The sequence below is a fragment of the Megascapheus bottae genome, chromosome 26 (genome assembly GCF_031878675.1).
Source record: "Megascapheus bottae isolate mThoBot1 chromosome 26, mThoBot2.hap1, whole genome shotgun sequence".
NCBI lineage: Eukaryota > Metazoa > Chordata > Mammalia > Rodentia > Geomyidae > Megascapheus > Megascapheus bottae.
Genome location: NC_143534.1, coordinates 12,754,607 through 12,780,028, shown reverse-complemented (window position 1 = coordinate 12,780,028; position 25,422 = coordinate 12,754,607). Strand labels below are relative to the sequence as shown.

Sequence of the window (25,422 nt, the reverse complement as noted above, 5' to 3'; positions counted from 1 at the left end):
TTGCTCAGAAATGACACTTGATCGACTGTACTTTTCAGAACCTAACACCATATTCTAGTAATCTTATCCCATCTTTTCAAAGATTATTATTTTGTGCTGCTTCATTGTTGAATTTCATCTATAATTACATTGCTGAATTTTGTGACTGATAGATCTCTTGGGACAAATTCATAACCTTTTCTAATTACCATTTACCTAAGCACAGTAAATTTGGTTAGGTAATTCTCTTGTGCTTTCATTAAATATTAATGAGAACATTTGAATAGCATCACTTTAAATACAGTAAAATCTCAATTAAGTAGAAAGAACAGCTTGGGTTTTTGTAGGTAACGAAATCTTGTGATTAGCTGGAAAGGTTCGTTAGAAGATCCATTGGCATCTTAATTCTTCCTATTGATGTTTTCCTTAGAAATGTGTATTTTATTGTTCAGGCTTACTACATAGCTGACACTGCACTTATGAAACGGCTTATTGATTGAGATAAGAGTCTTCAAAACACACACAAAAAAAGAGCACCAAGAGGTTTAAGGACAGTGCCCAGCCCTGAGTTCAAGGAAGGAAGGAAGGAAGGAAGGATTAGATAGATAGATAGATAGATAGATAGATAGATAGATAGATAGATAAAAATTTAAAACTGCATTACTGCTGGGTATAGGTGGCTCATGTTTGTAGTCCTAGTTACTCAGGAAGCTGAGATCTGAAGATCGTGGTTCAATGCTAGTCCAGTCAGGAAAGTCTGTAAGACTCTTATCTCTAACTACCAAAAAGGGTAAAAGTGGAGATGTGCCTCAAATGGCAGAGTGCTAGTCTTAAGCAAAAAAGCTCAAGGACAGCCAGCCATACCCTGAGTTTAAGTCCCAGGACTGGCACAACAGCAAGCAAATAAAACCCTGATGTATAGATTTACAGAGTTTTGGAGAGTTTTCATTCTTAGTTGACCAAATCCTTGTAAAGCTACAGTAAAATAACTGGGTATTTGTAAATTCTTGAGTTTTGTAACAAATCTCTGGATCTCTCAGAAGTAGCATAGTCTCTCTATAGAGGACAGAGGAATGACGCTGAAAGGACGCGATGAAATGTTCAAAACAAAACAAAACAAAAATGTCTTCTTATGGAAGTTCTCTTGAAGTTCTCTTCCCCAAGATCCCGTGAATATTTTTTTGGCACAGCAATTTATTTGGTTGTGAAGAGTATGCTAATTGTGATTGTCGATACAGACGCTTAAGACATGCATGGATGTGACATTTAAAGATATTTCCAGTACTGGCGTCCCTTGGATGTTTTCTCAGAGGGGAGCAGCGTCGTTCAGCTGTCATGGAGCTTGCTTGTACAGAACCCAGGCAAGGACTGAGGTCACTGTGCTTGACTAGGGATTTGTCCTTGAGGAACGCCTGTCTATGTGGCAGAGCTCCTGGAAATCTGAGCTATTCAGGAAAGTAATTATATTCAGTCTTCCCAGTATACCTCTCCTTCGTATTTCATTCCCATTTAATGAAATGTGATTAGCTTTTTCTTTTGGTACTGGCACTGGGGCTTGAACTTAGGGTCTGAGCATAGTTGCTTATCTTTTTTTTCTCCATTCTAATGCTGTACCGCTCATAGCTCCATTTCTGGCTTTCTGGTGATTAATTGGAGGTAAGCATCTCCTGAACTTTCCTACTTGAGCCGGCTTTGAACCATGATCCTTACATCCTCCTGAGTAGTTCACATTTACAGGTATAGTGAGCCACTGATGCCTGGCTTTAATTAGTGCATTTGACTCTTGTATTTTTCAAATAGTTTCATTGCTTTTCTCACAAATGCTTCACTTATCACTGTAAAGAATTCTCTCATTTCTGGATGTAAAAGGTTACTATTACACAAAGGCTCTCAGGGCTGAAGGCCTTGCTTTGTGAGATCTTTCATATGTGTCTTTTTCTTTTCTTTTCTTTTATTATAAAGGTAATGAACACAGGGGTTACAGTTACATAAGTAAGGTAATAAGTACATTTCTTTCTAACAGTGTTACCCCTTCCTTCATTTTCTCCTGTTTTCTGCCCCCTCCCTCAAGCTTTGTGAGACTTTTAAGACCTTGATTTACTAAGTCAGATGTCAATCCAGTAGGGGGTACACTCCACCTAGTCATGTGTTAGGGTGGTCCATATGGGGCTGTAACTCTGACCTACTATACCAGTCTACATTTTAATAAATGTTTCAGGTGACCCATTGCAGGTAGAGAGGCATTGTTTGGAGGAGAATGCAAAGACAGACATTCCTACTGATATACCGACTTTTTGCTCCCCATACTGATTGTTAACTGGAGCATCCATGTCAATAAATGTGTGTTCCATGCTTTATCTCCTACAGATTTTGCATCAAATCCACTAAGAGATCACATGACCCTAATTTTACTCATGAGGAAGCTGAAGGCACAGAAAGGTTATTGAATAACTCTCCTAAGATTAATCATCTAGTGTGTAGCAGAGATTGGAATGTCTTTTTATCTTGAAAGTTTATCTGCTTTACTAGTGTACTCTGTTTATTTGATTTAGAAATGTCTTCAGAATTCTTATTCCAAGTATTTTTCAAAGAGTATTGTGTGTGTGTGTGTGTGTGTGTGTGTGTGTGTGTGTGTGTGTGTGTGTGTGTGGTGGTCCTGGGCCTTGAATGTTTGCACTCAATGCTAGCATTCTACTACTTGAACTAGAGCTTAACTTCTGACTTGTTGGTGGTTAATAGAGATAAGAGTCTTATGGACTTTCCTGCTCAGTCTGGCGTTGAACCTCAGTCCTCAGGTTTCAGCTTCCTAAGTAGCTAGAATTACAGATGTGAGCAGAAAAGGCCAACAGCCTGACCGTATAGGGTAACAAAATACAACAAATGCCAATGGCTCATGCCTGTCATCCCAGCTGCTCAGGAGGCTAAGATCTGAGGCTTGTGGCTTGAAGAGAGCTCAGACAGGAATGTCCATGAGACTGTTTCCTTCAGTGAACCACCAAAAAAGCTGAAAGTGGAACTGTGGCTCAAGTCTCCTACTACGTGAGCAGTATACCACTCTTCAATGCCACTTCTTTAGATTCCCATTCTTGCCCACCTAGATAAGTCTGCGTCAGACTTAACCTTTTGAACCTCACTTCAACGTATTAGGGTTAGTGAGTATTTCCTGACTGTCCCAAAAGACTGACACCTAAGCTAGGTCTGTCTGTTTTTCTGTCATTCAAAGAAGATTGAAATTAGGAAGAAACAAGTTTGTTAGGTTTGGTACCCTGAATCCTTTCTGTAGAATCACAGTGACTCACAAGAGATGCTGTTAGGACATAAGCAAAATGTATATCTCACCAAGTAAGTTTGCTTTGTTTAGATTGTATATCATAGTGATACTGGATTTCCTTTCTTCTGGAGCCATTCGGCAACTCTAAATTTGTGAGAACAGTGCAAACAAATTATTGTCTTCTGTCTGTCTGTTTCTGTATGTATATTATAACTCTTTATCTCGTTTTCCCTCCATTTGCACAATTATCTCAGTATTCCTGATATATAAATGTATTGCAACTTTGGACTCTTCTTTGAATTGATTCCCTTCTTTTGAACCAAATAAAATATTTAATGCATACTGGTTCATATCTGTGTGACAGTTACAATTTTACAATGTTGAAAACAGTCTTCCCGCAATTGTAGTATGCAAGAATAGTAATTGATTTAATACCAAAGAAGTAGCTAATTAATCTTCATTAAGACAACTGAAAACAGATAAAGGCCAAGTAAGCAGAGATTATCTGCAGAATATTTTACCATTTAACTTGCCAACAAAATCATGTGCAAAGATTAAAGTTTCTTATAGTTATCTTAAAAGCAGCTCCCATATTTTTAAATTAAATAGCCCATCAAAACATGATTTCATGGTTTTTTTGAAATTAATATGATTATGGAAAATAGCTGGCCTCCATTCTTCAAATTCAGATGGCAAGTGTTGTATCTTTTGTCCCTTCCAGCAGACTGTTGGAAGGAAAATGTTTTATCTTCACTAACAACCCCTTCTCTCTTGCCATATGGCATTGGCTCCATGGATGTCTGGTGAATGACTGAGCAAGTAGACAGTCCAGAATCGACCCCACATCTTTGTAGACACCTAGACTTGATTTCCTCAATTGTCAGGTATGATGGTATCTCAAAGATAGGCTTTTGTTAATGAAACTCTTAAGAGGAGAGTTTATAAACAAGGATATTAAAAACAGTACACAAAAGGGATAACTATTTGCCCTTTTCCCTTGGCAAAACTATATGGAGAAGAGGGACTCCATTATAATGTGTAATTTGCTTGATAAACTTAGGGTCACAACACAGGTAATCACCATGACCTCTGTCCCAGAGCTCAGTCAACCCATTACATCCTCAGCCGGGCATTTTCTGCTAGTGGTCAGGATGCTGTCTCATCTCATCCTCCTTTGGAATAAAAAGAAGAATATGGAAATAATCTTATTCTTTGGGCTTTTCTATTTGTGGGAACTATTCCATTGTTAATGTACTCAGTCTCAGAGAGTAAGATTGATTTGGCTTTAAGCTTTACATTTAGATTCACAATTCAGTTTTGTCCCCATTATGGTCACCAGAAATAGAATTTTGATGTACTTGAAATTCTTTAGTGACTGTACATGCAGATTGTTCCAAAGCTCTGGTGTTTGGCCAGTGGACTGATTGCATGATTGCAGGTCACACTCAGAAGGTGACAATTGTTCTGTGCTTTAGAGATCTTGCTGGATGCTATTAGAGAGGTTGCATCACTGTTTTTTTTTCTTTCAGAAATATTCTTTGCCTATTAGACTCTTAATTTTATTATTTTGCAAGAGTCAGTGCCGTCTCGAAGCTTCTTGTTTTCTTGTGAAATCATGCCAGCTGGTTTTGTAAAATCATCACTTGCAACTCAAGGATAACTGATAAAGACAGCATTTTAAAAAAGCACAGCCTCCACATAGAGACAACAAGGATACAGAAATGCTTGTTTTTGTGTGTTTTTTCTCCCAATCTTATTACACTTTTTTCCCTTCTGACATATTGAAGTGAGGAAAATGTGCCTGAAGGCTCTTTGCCAGTACCAAACAAATAAATTCTGTAATTAAATGATCAAACAGTCAGAATCCATAATATAAGACTTGCAGAGAATGGAAAAAAAGAGAAAACTGATCTCATTTAATAGTTTGCAAACTGTGGATAAATTTATAGTCAAAGGCCAGATGGTGCATGGTTTGTATGTCCCACTAAGATGTGGGGAGTATATCCCAGGAGTGATGGGAAGGTTCCGAAACAGTAAAAGACATGATGAAATATACACATGGAATAACCAACCTTAACATCATGAGGACAGACATGAAAAAATTAAGAGATTAATGAATAGGTTGAGGAAAACCAGGCAGGCTGAGAAGACAAGAGACCCAGAGACAAGGTCCTGGGGAATATTTGTAACTGAATGAACATCAAATACTTTTAAAGTCACACCAGTGAAAGCATGTCTCTGGTAAACACTAACCCATATGAAATGGCCCAGGAAAGAACTGCAGCGTGAGCCTGGATAGAAGTCAGAGACTGTTTGGCCTAGTGGTTAAAGTGCTTGCCTAGCATGCACAAAGACCCGGGTTCGATTCCTTGGTACCACATATATAGAAAAAGCTGGAAGTGGTGCTGAGGCTCAAGTGGTAGAGCTCTAGCCTTGAGAAAGTCCAAGGACAGTGCTCAGGCCCTGAGCTCAAGCCCAGGACTGGCAAAAAAAAAAAAAAAAGAAGAAGTCAGAGACTGAAGAACAAAAGGAGAGGCACTATATGGACTGAGTCCTCAACAGCGCCTCCTTCTGGAAGATAAAGGAAGAGCGCTGAGATTGGGAGCAGGGACAGCAGTAGATTGCAGTTTAGGTGAGAGATAAGGCAAGAAAGAGAGAGAACAACAGAACAACAGAGTGAATTGCTTTGGTTTTGATTTGGGAATGGTAGAGTCAAGCATGAGAAGAGAACAGTAGTGGGGAGAAGATAAGTTCCAAGTAAAAGAAGCATAGAAGGAGGGATTGATCTCAGAGGAGATGGAGATGTGAGTGACAGGTGGATTTTCCCCATATGAGAGGGGCGGTCCCTATTCCTCTGAGTTGGAAGGTCAGGATGACTGACAGCTAAAGAGGAATCTGGGCCCAGCCCTGTGTGTGCTCTGAAATGTATGATTAAATGAGAAGTTAGAAGGGCAATGAAGTCAGACTGTAGAGCTGTGGATGGCAGAGTAGCTGTCAAGGGAATTGGGAATTGTAATAGAATTGCTAAGGTGGTCATGAGAGAGCAAATTGGACTCAGTAGATTTATCAAGGCACCAGCTTCACTGCCTTTATGATTTTTTAGAAGCTCCCAGGGATCAGGTCTGGGACGACTTTATGCCAGGAGTGTGTTGCCTAATTATGGAATGTTTACAGGGTGGATGTGAGGATATGAAAGGAGCAGTGATTTACGAATGCTGGAAGGGACAGATACCACAAGTGGGCAGACAAGCACACTTGTGACATGTGGGCAGAAATTGTGATTTTATAGTGGAGCAAATGAAGGGTTATCAATAGGGTGGTAGAGGCATCTCAGCTGCTAGCCTGGGAGGCTTCAAGCGCTGACTTCCCCACAAGTTCAAGCTGAACTCTAGGAGAAGGCCATTGTCTCTTCTATGGTTTGCCCATTCAGAAGCCTCTAAATGTAATATAAGCTGATTTCTTCATTCTCCTATTCCTCCTCCTCTTCCTCCTCCTCCGCCTCCCCACATTCTTCCTCTACTTTTCTTATCTTCCTCTTCTTTTCCTCCCTCCCCCTTTGCAGGATATCACTCTGTAGCCTAGGTTCTCTTATTGTTTTGATTAGGAGTTGCAGAACTATATTGGAGAGTGGAAATCCTTCCCTTGTTCATGACTTTAGAGGTTTTCGTTTTTCACCATTCAGTATGATGTTGGTTATTGGTCCATTGTATATATATATAGCCTTTATTGTTTTGAGGTATGGTTCTTTTGATCCTCACTGCTCCAGAGCTTTTAACCTGAATAAATGTTGGATTTTGTTGGGTTTTTTTTTCTGCATCTATTGAGATAATCATGTGGTTCTTGCCCTTGGCTCTGTCAGTGTGATGTATTATGCTTATTGGTTTACATATGTTACACCAGCTTTGCATCTCTGGGATGAAACCTACTTGATCGTAATATATAATTTTTTGATTACTTGTTGGACTCTGTTGGCTAGTATTTTATTGAAGAGCTTTGCATCTGTGTTCAACAGAGGGATTGGTCTATAATTCTTTTTTTTTCATTGGATTCCTACCTGGTTTGGGGATGAGAGTGACTCTGGCTTCATAAAATGAGTTTGGAATTGATGCTTCTTTTCCTATTTCATGTGAAAGTTTGATGAGTACCGGTGTTAGTTCAACTTTAAAAATCATATGCTATTCTAAATTAAAATCAGCATGGAAAGATAATGAAGGTCATTAGATATTAATAAAAGGAATGATCTACAAGCAGGAAATCACAGTGGTTAATATTTTATGCACCAAACAATGGCACACCTAAATACATTAAACAACAAAATAGTAGGAGACTTTAACACTCCACTCTCACCAAAGGACAGGTCAACCAAACAAGAATCAGCAAAAAAAACCCTGCCGTTCAATTAAATTACACTATAATCCAAATGGACTTGATAGACATCTAGAGTTTTTCATACAACAATCATATAGTTCACCTTCTTCTCAGAAGCCCCTGTAACATTCTCCAAAATTGACCATATCTTAGGAAACACAGCATGCCTGAGCAAAATACAAAAGGATTGAGACAACTCCTTGTATCCTATCTGATCAGAGTGGAATAAAACTAGCTCTCAGTCACAAACACACTGCAGAAAACACTGAAACACATGGAGACTGCTGAACAGCACGTTGGTCACTGAAGAAATAAAGGAGGAGATTGGTAATTTCTTACAATTTCATTGAAAATGAAAACACATCATACTGGAACCTCTGGGATGCTGCAAGAGCAGTTTGAGAGAAAAGTTCATAGCTCTCTAAGTGCCCACATAAAGAAAATGGAAACAGTGCAAGTAAGTAACTTTATGATGCAACTAAAGCTGCTGGAAAACCAGAAACAAGCCAAACTTCAAACTACTAGACATAGTAAAGGTTAGGGCAGAAACCAATGAAATAGGAAAAATTATACATAAAATCAATGAAACAAAAAAAGCTGATTGTTTGAAAAAAATCAACAAAATTGACAGTTCACTAGCTAAATTGATAAAGAAGGGAAGCAATTGAGATCAACAAAATCAGAGATGCCAAAGGATTACAACCAATGTCTAAGAAATCCAAGACATCATGGATTATTTTATAAGCATCCTCAAGGTAGAAAATAAAGTAGAAATGGATACATTCCTCAAGACATACAAACTGCCCAGACTGAACCAAGAAGATATAAATCACTTCAACAAACCCATAGCATGCAGTGAGACTGAGGAAATAATCATCACTTTTCCAACAAGATAAAAGCCCATGTCCCAATGGATTCATGGCTGAATGTTATAGATAATTTTGATGAGATTTTTAAAAACTTTTTTCCCCACCGGAAAAATGGAATGGAAATGTAGCAAAAAAAAAGTTATTAGATTTAATGGAAAGTAAATTCTTAGTTCAAGTCTACAGAGTCTGACTTAGGGTTCTGGGTGGTGGAGACATCTTGGGCCCTGCTGTTTCCTTACCTCCACCAACTGCGAGGAGCATCAACTTGAAATTAGTTTTAGGTTCATTTTTTTCCATCCTTATCTTGAATTTCTCCCTAAGAATACATTTCCAGCAGCAAACTACCCTGTGATTTTCCTGTGGACCATTTCAAGTTCTCCTTGATGTCTAGTCTTGCAAGATGGGACGTTCTGACCTGGTCCCCCATAGCCCTTCTTGTGGTGACAAAACAGCCGACACTTGTCTCTTGGCGATCCCTTCTTCCTCCAGTTGGTTTCTGATCATGAGTCTTGGAGATTCCTACTTTCATTGTTGTCAGTGTCTGTCTTTGCCCCCCGTTGACTAGTTAGCCTCTCAAACAGAACCCATTGGCAGGTTCCATCATCTCTCTCTTCCTAATTGAATAGGTTTCTTAGTTCCTTTTTGTGAAGCCTCAAATGGAAAGGAAGAACACTTAAATGAAAGGAAACCAGAAAGGCATAGGAAGCTAGGAAAGTCAAACTGGTTTTCCTGTCGGATCCTTTCATTGTTAAGTGATTACAGGTAGATGTGAAATGTTTCCAGTCTCTGTGGTAATAATAATAGGATTACTGAAGTACATCCATACCAAGATAGGAGAATGAGAGCCCAACATTGGTTGGTTGACATCCATAGCAGGTATTAATTTATTTTTTACTTTTTTTTTTGGTTGGTCCTGGGACTTGAATTCTGGGTCTGGGCGCTGTCCCTGAGCTCTTCAGCTCAAGGCTACTGCCTTACCCCTTGAGCTACAGCACCACTTCTGGTTTTCTGGTGGTTAATTGGAGATAAGAATCTCACGGATTTTAGTGCCCAGGCTGGCTTTGAATCATGATCCTCAGATCTCAGCCTCCTGAGTAGCTAGGATTATTTTTACATTTTTATTATTACAAAGGTGATATACAAAGGGATTATAGTTACATATGTCAGGTAATGTATATATTACCTTTTGTACACTGCCATCCCTTCTCTCTGTTATTTATATATACATCCATTCTAGTTCCTAAATAAATAAACCTTGAGACTGAAGGCTAAAGTAGAGCCTAAATTCAGTGGCAGTTCCAGTTCATCCTGAAGACCCTATTTTCTCCCCACATTTCATTCTGTCTCTTTTTCCATGCATCATCTCTAGATTGTGTGTGTGTGTGTGTGTGTGTGTGTGTGTGTGTGTGTCTGTGTAGGTGTGCATGCCTGTCCTGGGGCTTGCATAGGTACTGTTCCTGAGCTTCTCTTTGCTCAAGGTTAGCACATTCTAACACGTGGAATTCACTTCTAGCTTTTTTTTTCTTGGTAGTGTAGTGGAGACAAGAGTCTCACAGACTTTTCTTCCTGGCTGGCCTTCAAACTGTGATCTTCAGATTTGACATCCTGAGTAGCTAGGATTATAGGCATGAGCCACCGCACCTGGCCATCTCTGATTTTTTAATTGGGCAAGCCCATTTTGAGGTTATGTTAATAAAGAAATTCTCCAATTCAAGGGAAGAGAAGTAAGATGTAATTGTACTAGTGCCTGGTTGTCAAGTGTCATAATTCAATATCACAAAGCCATCCTAATTCAAAGCACTGCTAGCTTAGTAATTCACTTCATTAACAGTGTTGCCTGAATAATTTGTGTAATAGGAATAAACAAATCCTTGCAAAGTATGGTAATATATTCAGAAAGCGCAGTAGATCAGAAACATGTAGACAAGAGAAAGAAAGAGGGAAGACGTAATGGGGCAGAGATATTGTATCGGAATTAAGAGGGATTTGGGAAACCCATTGGGGTCTGCATCTAATATATTTAGAAAGTATTTCTGAGAAAGAGCAGAGGATTAATCACGAGGCTGTCTTCTTTATATCTTTATATTTTCTCCTCCCTCTGTTCCTGCATTCAATGTATTACAAAGTCTTGTCCATTTCAGAGCTGTCCACTTTATTACTTGCTGATGAAAATAGGTGTGGTGCAGTCTCCAGCACACACCTGTATCCAGGTCTTCTCTCTGTGCACACAGGCATATTGCAAGGGGTGGGGGGGGCTCATGCCAGTCCTGGGGCTTAAACTCATGCTATGTGTGTGGTGCTCTACTCCTTGGAGCCACAGCTCTACTTCCAGCTTTATGGTGGCTAGTTGGAGATGAGTCTTAGGGACATTTTTGCCCGGGCTGGCTTCTATTCATGATCCTCATCTCTTAGCATTCTTAGTGGCTAGGGTTATAAGCATAAGCCACCAATACCCAGTTCAGATTGCTTTTATGAATATTCTTACTTCACAGCAATCTTGGGCATGTTCTCCTGATAGCAGTTATTGGAAGCTAGTTGTCTAAATGAACATGTGACTAAACCAAATTAATGTGGGTCCTTGTATTAGTCAGGGTTTCCCAGAGAAATAGAACCCATAGGGCATAGAAATATGGCGATAGAGCAATATTTATGATGGAGGATTGGCTCATCCAATGTTGGAGGCTGAAAAGTCCCATCAACTGCATCTGTATCTAGGATTACAGGTGTGAGCTTCTAATCTTTGTGTGTGTGTGTTTGTGCTCACAAATGAGACTATGCACCACTTACTCTCTTTCCCTATGTTTGTATGGCTATTTGCTAAATACCTTCTTCCCTAATTTAAATTGACTGCTCTACTGGAGAAAAGACCTTGATTGTTGTCTTTACCTGTCTATCTTAAATATCCTGTGGCCAGGTTAGATCCCAAACAAATTCAGCTCTTATTCGATTCCCAACAGATTCCTTCTGGATGACTAAATAAATGCATCCACTGTAAAAGTAGTGTCTACAGAAAGTGAGAACTAGTAGTATTGAACACTTAATTATGTCAAAACATGGTACTTGGTGCTTCACCATGTTTTTATCCAGCATGTGTGTATCATGACAGTCGTACCATGAGACAAGGAATGTTGTCTAACCTTCAGAGATACGGAAATATAAATATCATGCCTATATCCAGTATGTTATTAGTATTAAGTACTGAACAAAGGGGTTACAACTCCATAATGCCTTTTTATTCTGGTACTGAGGTTTGAAATCAGTGCTTTGCCTTTACTCAAATTGTTGTTATTGTTGTTGTTTGCCAAGACTGGGACTCAAACTCAATACTTGATGCTGGTTGGCTGGTGCTCTACCAATTGACCCATTCCTCCAGTCCCTCAATTGTTACTCTGGTTAGCACTCTACCACTTGAACTATGCCTCCAGCCCTACTTTTTCTGCTGGTATATTGGGGATGGAGTCTCAGTCTTTTCTTCCTGAGATTTCTTCGAACTATGATCCTCTTGATGTCAGCCTCCTGAGTTACTAGGATTGCAGCATGAACCACTGGTGTCTGTCTCTTAAACTGCTTCTGGTTCTGGTTTTGTTTCACCTCCAGTTTTCTAAGTTCATAAAGCAATAGCACCAGACCTTTATGTCACCATTGGTATATTAATCTAAGGCCAGCTCTGTGTGTGTTCTTAGCAGAGAAAAATATGATTCCCCTGTGTCTGCATACTTGCTAGCTGAGACAACATCTCTTTAAAAAAAAGGTAATTTACATGCACTCTGATGAAAACTATCCAACAATCTGTTCATTGTAAATACAGACTTCAAAATAGGAAAGCTTGAAAGTAGACTGCCTTCCTCGTGGATTTCTTTTCAGTTTGAGTACAGTGTAAGATGCTTTTAAGAAAAAAATTTAGGCCTGTCATATGTGAAAATATCAATTTCCTTTTTCTAGGGAGAAATCCAATAAATGAATGAAAATCAGACTTTATTTAGACACATTTTATCAATGAAATTTGATGTTGGCTAATGATATCTTATGAGCTTTCATTGTAAGTCAATCTCTCTCCTCTCTTTTTTTAATTTTTTTTTTTTTATGAACCAGCACATACCTAAATGAGAAGTCACTCCAACTGACAGAGAAGTGCAGAAGTCTGAAAGATGGCTTCAAGTCTTTATCTAACAAAACAAGGCGGTAAGTTATACTTTTCACATTTAATTTCATTGGGAACAAAATGTTTGGTACTCTATATTCATTATTTTTGTCAATCTTGGAGATTGAACTCAGGGCCTGAGTACTGTCCTTGGGACTTCTCAAGGCTAGCACTCTACTGCTTGGGCCACAGCACCACTTCCTGTGTGCGTGGTACCGAGGAATTGAACCCAGATCTTTGTACATGCTAGGAAAGTACTGTACTACTAGGCCAAATTCCTAGCCCTGTAGATCATTTTTGAAAGAATTTCTCCTCCCTCAGCCTTGACATTGAACTTGGAGAAGATTCATTTGGAGATCTGAGACCAACAACAGAGACTGGGCTACCCTGGTGATGGGGAAAGGGGAGGGGAGAAGGGAGGCTCAGTCAAAAAGGGCTGAGGGGATGGCTCAGGTGGTAGAGCACTCACCAAGTAAGCGCTAGGCCCTTCATTCAAACCCCAATAAAACACACACAACACAATTTGAGGCCCCATATTTCTCACAGAGACCCCAGGGTTCTGAGGATCAGCTCGAGTATTTGTGCATACAGCCTTTCCTCTCATGATGAAATCACTGGACTTGAAGTAGCTCAACCTTTGTGGATGGCATTTCACATCTGATTGATCAACATTCAGAATTTGTGTGTCGTTTGTTGGGTGTGGAGATGTGACAAGGCTCGTTCAAACTTTACCGAAAGCCTCTAATTCCAAACCTTTGGCACTACCTTCTATGCAGATAGCGTGAAGATGCATGAGAAAGGATAACTGGGAGAAATTTCTCTTTGCTCTGCGATGCTTGCAGACACCTGCAAAGTCCTATAACACACCAGACACCTGCAATACATCGTACAATACACACCTCAGCGTGTGACTTTCTTTCCGACTCTCTCACTAACGTCAACTACGTCTTTGCTTCCCCCAAGAACTATCATCTCAACACAAGAATTGTCAATAGCCACAAGATCATGGCAAAACACTGATTCGACACTGGGGGAAAATTCTCGAATCAAAGAAGAGAATTGACTACTCTTTTGTATGCACCAACTGCAGTGGTTACTGCAGTATACAAATGAGAACACCACTCTCTGGGACTTGCTGTCTTGATTTTCCCCTGTTGTTTTGTAGTTGATGGCAAGACCTTCTCTCCACTGTTCTTTAGGGAGCTGCCTTCCCATTACACATACAATTTTCAGCTAGCTCATGTAATTAGCCTGCACTAGTATTCACTGCAGTGGAGGTCTAGGGAGAGCAGGCACGAATTTCCCGTTGTTATGAAAGTGTTATTTTGTACACCGGAGACTAATTTGTTCAGTTGCATTGTCTATTGTCAGGAATTGTGTGTTCTGCAACTAATGCTATTAGAGACTTACAAGGGACAATTGGGAAAGCCATTCAGCCTATGCTGATAAAAGTAATTTCATTTTCTTAGAAATAATTATTTTGGACTATTTTTGTTATGGTCTGTTAAAGACTTAGAATTTTCTTTTAGTTTTTTTCTTTTTTTGTTCAGATAGTTTATCCCTTTCAAGTTGCTAAAATAGAATGGAGGAGAACAGAGTTATAGTGGGAGGGAATCGGTACTTGTTTTCCTCTGCTACTCTTGGCTATGTTTTTGAAGAAAAGTAAAGCTAAAGCCTGGTAGCCTGGTATGGTATTACATGCCTATAACCCAGCTATGCAGGAGGCATAGGTTAATTCAGGAAAAAGCACAAGACCCTATTTAAAAGAATAACTAGGGCAAGAGTGCTCACCTAGCCCTGGGTTCGATTCTTCAGTACCACATATACAGAAAAAGCCAGAATTGGCAATGTGGCTCAAGTGCAGAGAGCAAAAAGTGTCCAAGGACAGCGCTCAGGCCCTGAGTTCAAGCCACAGGACTGGCAAAAACTGAAAAAAATACTAAAGTTAAAAGGGGCTGGTGTATAACTCCTTGATAGAACACCTGCCTATCAATTGTGAGGCCTTGAGTTCAAACTCCAGTACCACAAAAGTAAGGGAAGAACCAGAAGGAGGGAGAGAGGAAGAAAGAGAGAAATTAATCAAGTGTCATTGGGTTAAGATAGGATGTGATTTGCCTTGACTGTTTGGGCTCTGTTAAAGACTGTCAAGAAAGCAGGGCCTAAAAAAAAAAAAAAAAAAGAAAGAAAGAAAGAAAGCAGGGCCTTTAGGTTGTTGTTCACAGTTTTGTTCATGCTGTTTAAGGTCTAAGCAGGAATTAGATGCCCAGAAAACTTTTCTTGAATGAATGGATGGATGAATTTCTTGGGCCCTCAAAATACTTTGTATGCCATGTCTAATTTCTAAGAGTTAAAATTATCTATATATAAATAAATATCTCTATATAAATCAATCTATACATTTCAACTCCCTTTTGGTGCCACTGTTACTTTCTTTAACTTTTTCTCTCTTTAGATTTTTACTTTTCTGTTTTTCACTAATACATGAATATATCTCCAGATTTCTTCAGTGTAATCATTTTTATTAGGTTATCTTCCAGATGAAAATATTATAATGTATTAAAAATGCTATCTTGCCATCTTATTGTTGCTGGTTCTCTCATTTTTCAGTGTGACAGATATTACTTGAAATCTTTTCTGCTTAGGTTTTTAGAAAAATGGCTCCATTAGGTCCGGAAACTCTTCATCTTAGCTTCATGAGTACTTCAGGCAAATGAAGTGATTTTTCTCAGAGCAGATATTTCAGAGATGCTGACTTAGGAAATGGATTCACTGCCTCCTGTTTGGGTATTTCTGTTTTTGTTGCTGTGTCAGTCAGCTTTTTTCCTTTACTGTAACAACTACCTGAGGAAAATCAGCTTATAAAAGGCAGAAGTTAATGTGGCCTCTGATGGTGATGGCACAGTATGCCACAGTGAGATCATGTGGCAGAACAAAACTGCTCACCTTGTGGCTGTAATCTAGAGAGCTGGAATCCAAAGTCCCCTTCAAAGACATGCCCCACAGTGACCTAAAACCGCTCTACTAGGCTTACCTCTTAACACTCCCTACAGTAGGACCAAGCTAGAGAGTAAGTGGTTAACACACACAGCTTTGGGGACATTTGTAATCAAACTTTCACATTTGTAGTGAGCTTTTCCATTATTCCAAGAACTCAACATCCCAAGAAAACATTCAGTTAAATTAGTTCAGCTTCCACTATCTAGTCACAGATGAACTTGTCTAACAAATCTGTCCAAAATTCAGTGTATTAATGTAAAATTCAGCTGTCTCTCTTCTGTGTGTTCAGTAGTCTTACTTGAGCAGGGAGTTTTAGATGGCTTCTCCTCACTCCTACTCTCAGATTCTGGCTCCTTCTTTCCCACTTGACAGCCGTCTTTGACAGATGACAGCCCAGTGTTGGAAGGAAAACGTGTATTCCACATAGTCTGGTGGGAATTCAAACCACAAATCATTTGCATTCGTGTTCTATTGGCTAAATCTGGTCTGTGTAGATGCTGGAGTCATGTGACTGGCTTTTACCAATAATAGAGCGTGAGATGAATAGATATGGGGTTGGGGCCGGGAATGTATCATCTGGCTGGCTTGCTGATTGTGGTAACTATATACTACGTAGAAGCTTCAATTAGTAATGGGCAGTCAGACATCTCTGCCACATATACATTGAATAGCTCTACTGCTCTGACCATCCTTCATTAGATATTCCTGTGTTATCTCATAAAGTGGAAAGAAAGCGATTTGTTTTTAAGCAACTGTAATCTTGCATATCATTTGAACCCTTGAGAGCAGTTGAAATAGTTCTGCTTGTGAAAGGAGTTAGAGCTTTTTCTCCAGAACAGAGTGTGAGCCAGTGTTCCATAGATTGCTGCAAAATTCTAAGATCAGGAAGGCTAACTTGTAACCTGGTGGTTTTTTATTTTGTTGAGAATTAAAATTCATAAGATGAAGAATAACTTGAACCATACTTTATATGGTACAGGTGTACATTTGATCACTGTTTTGTTCAGTGCCATTTTAAATAGTAGGAAGGACAGAGGTATCAAGATACTGGTCAGAAAGTGGGGATTTTTGTTTTTTGTTTTGTTTTGTTTTTCAGGGTGAAATTAAGTGAGTGGCAGACTGATCCTAAATGTTCTTCAGTTTTTATTTTTCTAGAGAGAACAACATGACCTGAATTGCTACATGAAAAGAGAAAGTTAAATTATGGCAGATCCAACTTCAAAAAGTCTGACTGTGAGCAGATCACTTGATAGCCTGTTAACAAAGCCAATATTCCTGAATTTCAAGTTGTTTGCCAGGAAGAAAGATTTCTGGCCATATACAAGATCTTTTTGGCCTGGAATGATAGATGACTTGTGGGTTTTTTTTCTTTTTCCAGTTTTAAGTCTGTGATACGATAATCGCCTTTTAAAGTGATTTATACACTTTTGCCTGTCTGCTCAGTTCTAACATTTCAACTTGTCTTTTTTTTTTTCTTTTTTTGGTGAGCTTTTAAGGGCATTGAGAGTTTGCATACCTTACTCTCATTGGTGAAGAGAAATAGGTCAGAAAGAAAGATGTTATCATGGGACTGCCTAAATCACAACCCTGGTACATTTTTTTAATGGCTTAAGTTCCTTGTGGCAACTGAAGAACTGGCTGGGTTATTTTTTCATTCTAAAGGTCTATTGGGTTTTGTTTTTGGATGGTTCTGGGATTTGAAATCAGGGTCTTGTGCTTGTTCAACAGGAGCTTGACTCTACCACTTGAACTGTACATCCTAGCCCTTTGGCATTAGGTTTTTAGATTGGAGTGTTCATGTTTTGCACACAGCTAGCCTCAGAACGTGATCCTCATACATAGGCATGCTTTGTCTGTCTGCTCATGTCTCTACTATAGCTGAGTTCACAGTCATGTAATACTGTGACCCAGCTTCATTTAGAGGTTTATGTTGGGGTGCACACAAGCCACCATGCCTCTCTGCATTTGCACTCAAAGCCAGGTCAAATCTATGAAAAGGTTTAATCACAATCTCTGTCCCTAGAAAATACATGGAAACAATCACAATCTTAAAACCTGGAAAAACAGTTTCAGAAATTCAGAGAAATTTTTGTTTTTACTACGTTTTATAAGGAATTTTATTATTTATTTATTTATTTATTGCCAGTCGTGTGCTTGAGCTCAGGGCCTGAGCACTGTCCTTGGACTTTCTCAAGGCTAGAGCTCTACCACTTGAGCCTCAGCACCATTTCTGGCTTTTTTCTATGTATGTGGTACCGAGGAATCGAACCCAGGTCTTCGTGCATGCTAGGCAAGCACTCTACCACTAGGCCAAACTCCCGGCCCCTATACGGAATTTTTTTTAGGAAATTTTGTTTCCAGTGATTGTGTTTTCAAAGAATTTGTTTCCCTCAGTTCGAAAATAAAAATATAGGAGTATGACTTGTTCCAAACCAGGAAACATATCAGGGAAAGGATGAGAAATAAAACTTTAAGACTTATCTCCCTGTCACTGTTTTTCTTTTGCTCTTTCTCACTTTTTTTTTCTGTGTGTGTCTGTGTGTGTGTGTGTGTGTGTGTGTGTGTGTGTGTGTGTGTGTGTGTTGTTGATGTAGAAAGACAGACAACATAAACTCCCCAAACAATACTTGGTTTTCACAATGCTGAAAATTGGAGTAGTATTTTACTGTGAATGTTGTCTGTGAAAAGAAAACTGAATTTTGTTTTGGAAGAAAATTGTAATACCAACTTTCTATTTAGATTCCAGTGATGGCTGGATATTTACATCCGTGGCTTCTTCAAATAACAAGTCACTTACAGAAAGTCACCAATGGAAAGACAGTGATAATAAGTCACCACACCCTGTGGGCTGGTGGCTTATGCTTGTAATCCTAACTACTCAGGAAGCTGAGTCTGAGGATTGCAGTTGAAAGCCTTTTGGGGCAGGAAAGTCCATGAAACTCTCATCTCCAATGAACTACCATAAAACCAGAAGCTGTGGCTCAGAGTAGTGGCAGAACACTAGCCTTTAACAAAGGAGCTCAGGGACAGTGCCCAGGCCATGAGTTCAAGCCCTACAATTGACAAAAAAAAAAAAGATTGACACAACCACACTAACTTAAAGTCATCAGCCAATAAAGAAAATTATTTCTGTTTTCAAAAATCTTCTAATATAACTTCCAATTTTTAAAGGATCATTTTACTTTCTCTTTGTACTAGCCAAATCTCCAAAGATGGCTCCCCAAAGTTATGTTTTAGGTATTTGCCCAGTTTTTAAGTCCTTGCCTCACTGAAGGTGCTGTCCTGTGTCACCATTAAGATACTGTAGAAGTAGATGAAGTTACACCAATTTTCTAGCACCATTTGTATGACCCATTGTCTTTAACTCATGTTATTAGCAATTTGTGTTCATATCTTGACATCCTGATTGTGAGTGCAATTCCTTTTTTATTGTTTGTGTTTGCTTGTTGTTTTGTTTAAAGTAATTTGAGCTTTTCGTTCTTGTTGGTTATTTCATAAATATCTGAAGATTATTTTATGTAGTTCTGAGAAATACGGTGTTGATACAGATTGTTTTAAATTAGTATCTCAATTTAGAGTTATGTGGATATTTTAACGCTATCAATTGTCCCAAAGTATAAATATGGAATGTCTTTTCATTTTATATATCACATCAAATTTTTTCTATCCATTTAAAAAAAAGATATTGCAGAAATAGGATATGTGATGAAGTCCTGATAGACTCTTGAGTTCTGTCCTCCCATTCTTTGTTAGGTTTGGTCTAACAGGAGACAGCTACCATTTCAGGAAGGCTTAGAGTGGTCTCCATGGTAGATCTGAGTTCTTCTGCCAAGGTCCAGTGCCATCCTGTCAGTGACATTTAGGGAAGTCAGTCCTTTAGTCCCAAAGAATATCTTTACTTTGTAGCATAATGAGAGATTCTGGACCATTGTCACTTACTCAGTTAAGCCAGTCTAGTCATGAGTTCCTGACTGATATGTAATAAATGTTTATTGTTGTTTTTATCCTATAAGTTTGGGGGCAATTTGTTATATGCTTATCAATAGTGAATTTATTACTCAATTTGTAATCACTTACACTATTACATTTCATTGTACTGCTCATAATTATTGTTACTATAGTTATCAATAATGATCATAACAACTACCATTGTGAGCCTACATTCTTCCAAGTAATTTAAATGTTTAGTCTTCACATTAATTCTTCAGAGTAGATTTATTGTCTTAATTTTAGCAATGAGACAAATGAACTGTGAGGGCTTCTATGGCTTGTAAAACATCGGGAGTTGAAAATGACACAGACAGGGTCTGGGTAAGAGTCTGGTGGTTTTTTGTTTTTGTTCTTGTTTTTTGTTTTTGACTGTTTGATACCATTTGTAATGAAATCACAGTTCAAAGTCAGAGATGCAAAAGGAAATGCATGTGATTTTAATTCAAAGTTACTCAAAAGTGAGCCATTTCCAAAATACTATATATATATATATATTGTTTTTCCTTCACTTGACCAGGCTTATATAGCATAGTCTTGCATTGCAGTTACCTTAATGGCTATGTGTATGATCACTGGTTTCTTTTGGTTCAATCATAATTGGGGCCTAAATATTACCTGAGTTCAAAACTTAGTATCCACTGGGGAGCTTTGTCAAGGATGCATGCTTCTCACCTGATCAGAACTCTTGCCTAACTGGCATTACAAGAAAGAGGTTCTCTGTTCATCTTTTCTCAGTATATTAAGAGAGTCAAATATTTAAATATATTTACCATTCACTGGCTTCGTTTCCCGTTTTTATTGCAGATTCTTCCTCATCTCCCTTTACTTTCTACTCAGGGATGGTGAGAGCTTTGTTCTTAGCCTCATTTCTCTTCATTCTCAGTCTTCTAGGCTCTTTGGGCTCCTGGATATACACATCAGCATACTGATGGTTTCCAAATTTACATCCACCACCTGGACTTCTTCCCAGATTTATATGTACCTCTAGCCAATTAGTGCTTCATTGGAGTGAAGGATAAAGGCTCTTAAATCTACCATGTCTCACACTGATCTTCTGAACTTCCTCCCGAATCTTACACTCCATCTTGTTTTGTGGTCTTCATCTTCCAGTACTCCAGCCTCTTCCAAGGGCCGTGATTGCATCAGTGTGCCATCATGACCCAGTCATATCTCTCCACTCTTCCCTAATTCAGTTAGTAACAAGTCTGCCCTTCTGTTTGCTCAGGTCTACCTACAACTTTGATGTTATAGTCTCTCTCTGCCTCTGCCTCTCTCTCTCTCCTCTCTCTCTCTCTCTCTCTCTCTCTTTCTCTCTCTCTCTCTCTCCCTCTCTCTCTCTCTCTCTCTCTCTCTCTCTCTCTCCTCTCTCTCTCTCTCTCTCTCTCTCTTTCTCTCTCCACACTTAATACATCCTTAAGCTCTATTCACTGCAATCAAATCTGCTCCAGAAGTTGAGATTCTTACTAACCCCACTACTCCTATTCTTCTCTTCTGATTATGCAAGTATCATTTAATGGTTTTCCTAGCTTCACCTCTTCATCTCTTAGAAACTATTTAACAGAGTCGATGAGAAATCCTATTGTTGTAAGTCAGGTCAGATAACTTCTCTTCTCTGGTATCTGCCCATTTTACCCCAAACAAAAGACAAAAATGTTACAGCCCTTACTAGTTTTTCACAAGTAATATATGTGCCATTGATAGCAAAGTGTTATTGTACTAAGGAAATGACTAATGTGGTAAAATATTAATTATAACATTGTATAGTTTAATTTTTGACATTAATAGGTATAATATGCATAATAATCACATCTCAAAAGAGAAAAGGGAATAAAGCTATATAGTAGTGATTTTTTATGTATTAGTATAATTAAGCTAATATAAATATTAAGCTGGTTTAAGTGTTAATATGTATATGATAATATATACATATATTATACATAATATATACAGCAGCCACTTGAAAATTATTTAAAACAGTATAATGCTATGCGAAATTAGAAAGATCTCTTCAAGGCTAAGAAAATCTGACAGAATATTAGAACTGAATGGCGGAGATTGTTAGACTGATCCTAGCTTACGTCTGAGGTAAAGATGGGAGGATTGTGGTCTGAGACCAGCTAGGTGAAAGTAAGAAAAACTATCTGAAAAAAATAAAATAAAGCTCTACCTTTGATGGTAGAGCTCTTGTCTAGCAAGGGTGCAAGCTTTATTATCATTAAAAATGAAGATTAAAAAGTATTGTAAAAGTTTTAAAGTTAATACTAAGGCTCCAAAATACTAGGGCTGTGAAGAAGTACATTGTGTAATTAGGCGTTAATCTAGGATGCTGCTTTTTTTTTTTTTTTTGGTTGGTCGTGGGGTTTGAACTCTGGGCCTGGATGCTGTCCCTGAGCTCTTCAGTCAAGGCTATCACCCTACCCCTTGAATCACAGTGCTACTTCTGGTTTTCTGGTGATTAATTAGAGATAAGAGTCTCATGACTTTAGTGCTCAGGCTGGCTTTGAATGGAGATCCTCAGATTGCAGCCTCCCAAGTAGCTAGGATTACAGGTTTTAGCCACTGCACCCAGCTGCTGTTTTTTGTTTTGTTTTGTTTGTTTGTTTTGCCAGTCTTAGGCTTGAACTCAGGGCCTGAACACTGTCCTTGAACTTTTCTCAAGGCTAGAGCTCTACCACTTGAGCCGCAGCACCACTTCCAGCTTTTTTCTATGTATGTGGTACCAAGGAATCGAACCCGGATCTTCGTGCGTGCTAGGCAAGCACTCTACCACTAGGCAAAACTCTCACCCCCCCCCCCGGCTGCTGCTTTTTTAAAATGCTTTGTAGTTCAATTTTTTATTATAATACTACTTTGCAATATTTATTTACCTGTCTGAGTGGCATTAAACCTTCCCAAGAAAATCAGAGCTTCAGATCGCTTCCTCTTGTGTCCATTGACAATACACATTATATTTGAATCGCAAGTTACCTATTAAAAAATGATAATTAGAAGCTACCATCAAGTAGAAAACTAAGGTAAAGTGAAATCATTTATCATCAGTTGATGAAATATTGGTATTTCTGCCTGGCTCTGCCTAGTCTAAAAGCCACATAGCTCTCTTCATTTATCTTTCATACACTCATCAGTCATTCTATACAAAGTATGGCTGAGTGGAAATGATTTGCTGAATTGACTAAAACCCGTGAAGCATTGTGTTCTTTTGCACGTTTTATTTGTATGCAGGGATGAGCTCCTCAAAATATTTAGTGGCAGCTACACAAGACTTCTTGATCTGCACAGGAACCACCTAGGTTCCCACACATTTTATGGACAGAAAAAAATGGTTTGCACCAGGAAGAAATGTTACAAAAACTATCCAGTCACTGGTGATCCATTCCTGTCATATTCTACCTATTCAAGGTTGCAGTTCGAAGTCAGCACTGGTAGGAAAATCTTTAAGACTCTTCTTAAATTAACCTGCAAAATGCCAGAATCAGAGTTGTGACTTAAGTAGTAGAGTTCTTGCCTTGAATGAAGAAAGCTAATAGACAGTACCTTGGCCCTGAGTTCAAGGCTCAGCACCCACTCGTACCTCACCTCCCAGACATAAACAAGGTTATAAAAACTAATGTTGTAGCAGCTTGTATTGAGCTAATAAATTAACACCCCCAAGATAATTTTGAGGCATTTAATAAGTACCCAATAAATATTTAAGGCTGTAATGAATTACCCAGAAATTAAAGCATTAAAAACTCAATTTTATCTTAATTGAGACAAAACCAGTCACAGCATGTGGATCTTGATCTTCAAAGAGATCTGAGAAAAATATTTAAACATTTAATATAGTTTTTAATATATTTAAACAATTAATATATTTATTCAGTATCACTCGATGTTATTTATAATTTTGTTTCATTTTGAATATTATTTCTAATGATTTAAGTAGATATTATTTATTCTTTTGAAAATCATTGCATTAGTGTGATTTATTGTGTGTCTTGGGACCAATAAATGTTTCTGATGGGATTAATTTTCAGTTTCATTATGAAAAGAGAAGAGATGCAGCGTGATATATTGGAGAGAGCTGGAATGTGCATCAAAAGACATGAGTTTAATTCTTAGCTCATCCGCTTATTCTGCAATACTGAGCAGAACTGTTTACCTTCCCAGAACTTTTAATTTTGTCATTCCTAAAAGCAGAAGTAATACCATAAATAGTGCTGCCTCCGAAGACTTTGGGGGAGGGGTGAACTCTGCACTTTGTAAACTGAAAACCCTTGGAAATATAAATGGGCAAAAATTTTGATGTGATTTAGAGCATTTTTCTCTCATTGGCAGCTTTTGAAGAGACACACTTACCCCAGAAACTGGCCCAACTTGTGGCATCCACGGGGCTTTCCCTCCATTGTCTCTCTTGTCATCTGATGGTACTGTGACAGTCTTAATTTTCTAAAACAACTACTACGTGGTGCTGTATTTTTTAAGTAGAGAAGGGTAGGTACTAAGAGGAGGAACTAACTCTCTCTGATATTCCACCCACATTAATCTTCCCCTTTAAAAGATCGGAGAATAATGCTTCCTTTTAGGCTAGATATACAAGATGCTCTTGGAATACAGTATTCTCAGGGTGTAAGTAGTTTCCTTACTGTCTTCTGGAGAATCTTTTTCTTGTAACAGATGAGTTTGATATTGTGCTCAGTGACTATAATGGTAGTCAAAACCCAACCATCCATCTTTCTTATGCAACTGCTTTACCATTAAAATTAGATACATTATGATAGACACTTTTCAATTTTGAATTACATTGGAGCCAGCTACCATTGGTGGGAAGATGTGTATCACTAAGTCAAAATGTTACAAACGCGAGTATGTATTTTATAACGCACTTCTACTCTAATTGGCAATGTATGAAAATTTTAATGATCCCGACTAAACTTGATACACAGATAAGAATTATTTCAAACAAATACAAACTCTGCTTTTAAAGCCAACCAAAGTGAAAACCATAATAGACTCAGGGCATTCAGTTTCATCTAAAGCCTTCCTTTAACCTTGGCTATACTATAGGTCTATGGGTTATGAATCTTCTCAGTTTTCATATGTCTGACAAACTCCTGTTGCACCTTCACTTTTTTTATTTTGTTTTATGTTTTGTTCATAGAGTTCTGGAATGACAGTTTTTGATAAATCCCGTTCCGCATGTTCATGTTTTTCTACTGCCTTCCAGCTTCAGTTGTTCCTTATGACAAGTATGCTGTCACACTTACCATTTTCTCTTTACCTAATATGCAAACAATTGTTTATAATGTACATAATACGTTTCTGCTCTAATTACTTCTAATATTTTCTTCTGATGACTGGTTTAATGACTTTTGTTTTCAGATCTCTTGTGGTTTTTGTTTATGTCTCTTGTCCTTTGGGTTTGCTGGGCTTTTCACATCTCTGGATTTATAGTTTTCATTAAATTTGGAAGAAAAATTTCCATCATATTTCTCCACATTTCTTTGACTCCTTTCTCTTAGACATTTGAGGTGTCTGTTTCATTGGTGCCCGATTCTGTGTTCACTTTCCATTCTGTTTTGTCCCTTTGCTTTACATTTTCAGTGAATTTAGCAATAAATGCTTAAATCTTCACTTTCACAACTCCTAGCTATACATCATGAGAAATATAGTTTCTTTTGCAACTAACGTGTATCATTTAAATAAAACATTTTAACTGAAACATTTCATTTCATGGTAGGATGAAAACTTCCTATATACCTTATCTTTCCTGTTAATTTTTATCTCAGTTCAAAATATATTTGCAATTCTTATTGATTTAATTAGAA

The 25,422-nt window shown here is 38.3% G+C and overlaps 1 protein-coding gene across 1 annotated transcript in view; it reads left to right on the top strand.

The window, feature by feature from the left end:
- The first annotated feature begins 12,607 nt into the window (after nucleotides 1-12,607).
- The window catches only part of St8sia6 (ST8 alpha-N-acetyl-neuraminide alpha-2,8-sialyltransferase 6), a 44,396-nt gene continuing 31,581 nt past the window's right edge, over nucleotides 12,608-25,422 (top strand). The window contains exon 1 of the mRNA XM_090319178.1: nucleotides 12,608-12,669. The gene's annotated coding sequence lies outside the window, so the exon portion shown is untranslated. The remainder of the gene's footprint in view (nucleotides 12,670-25,422) is intronic.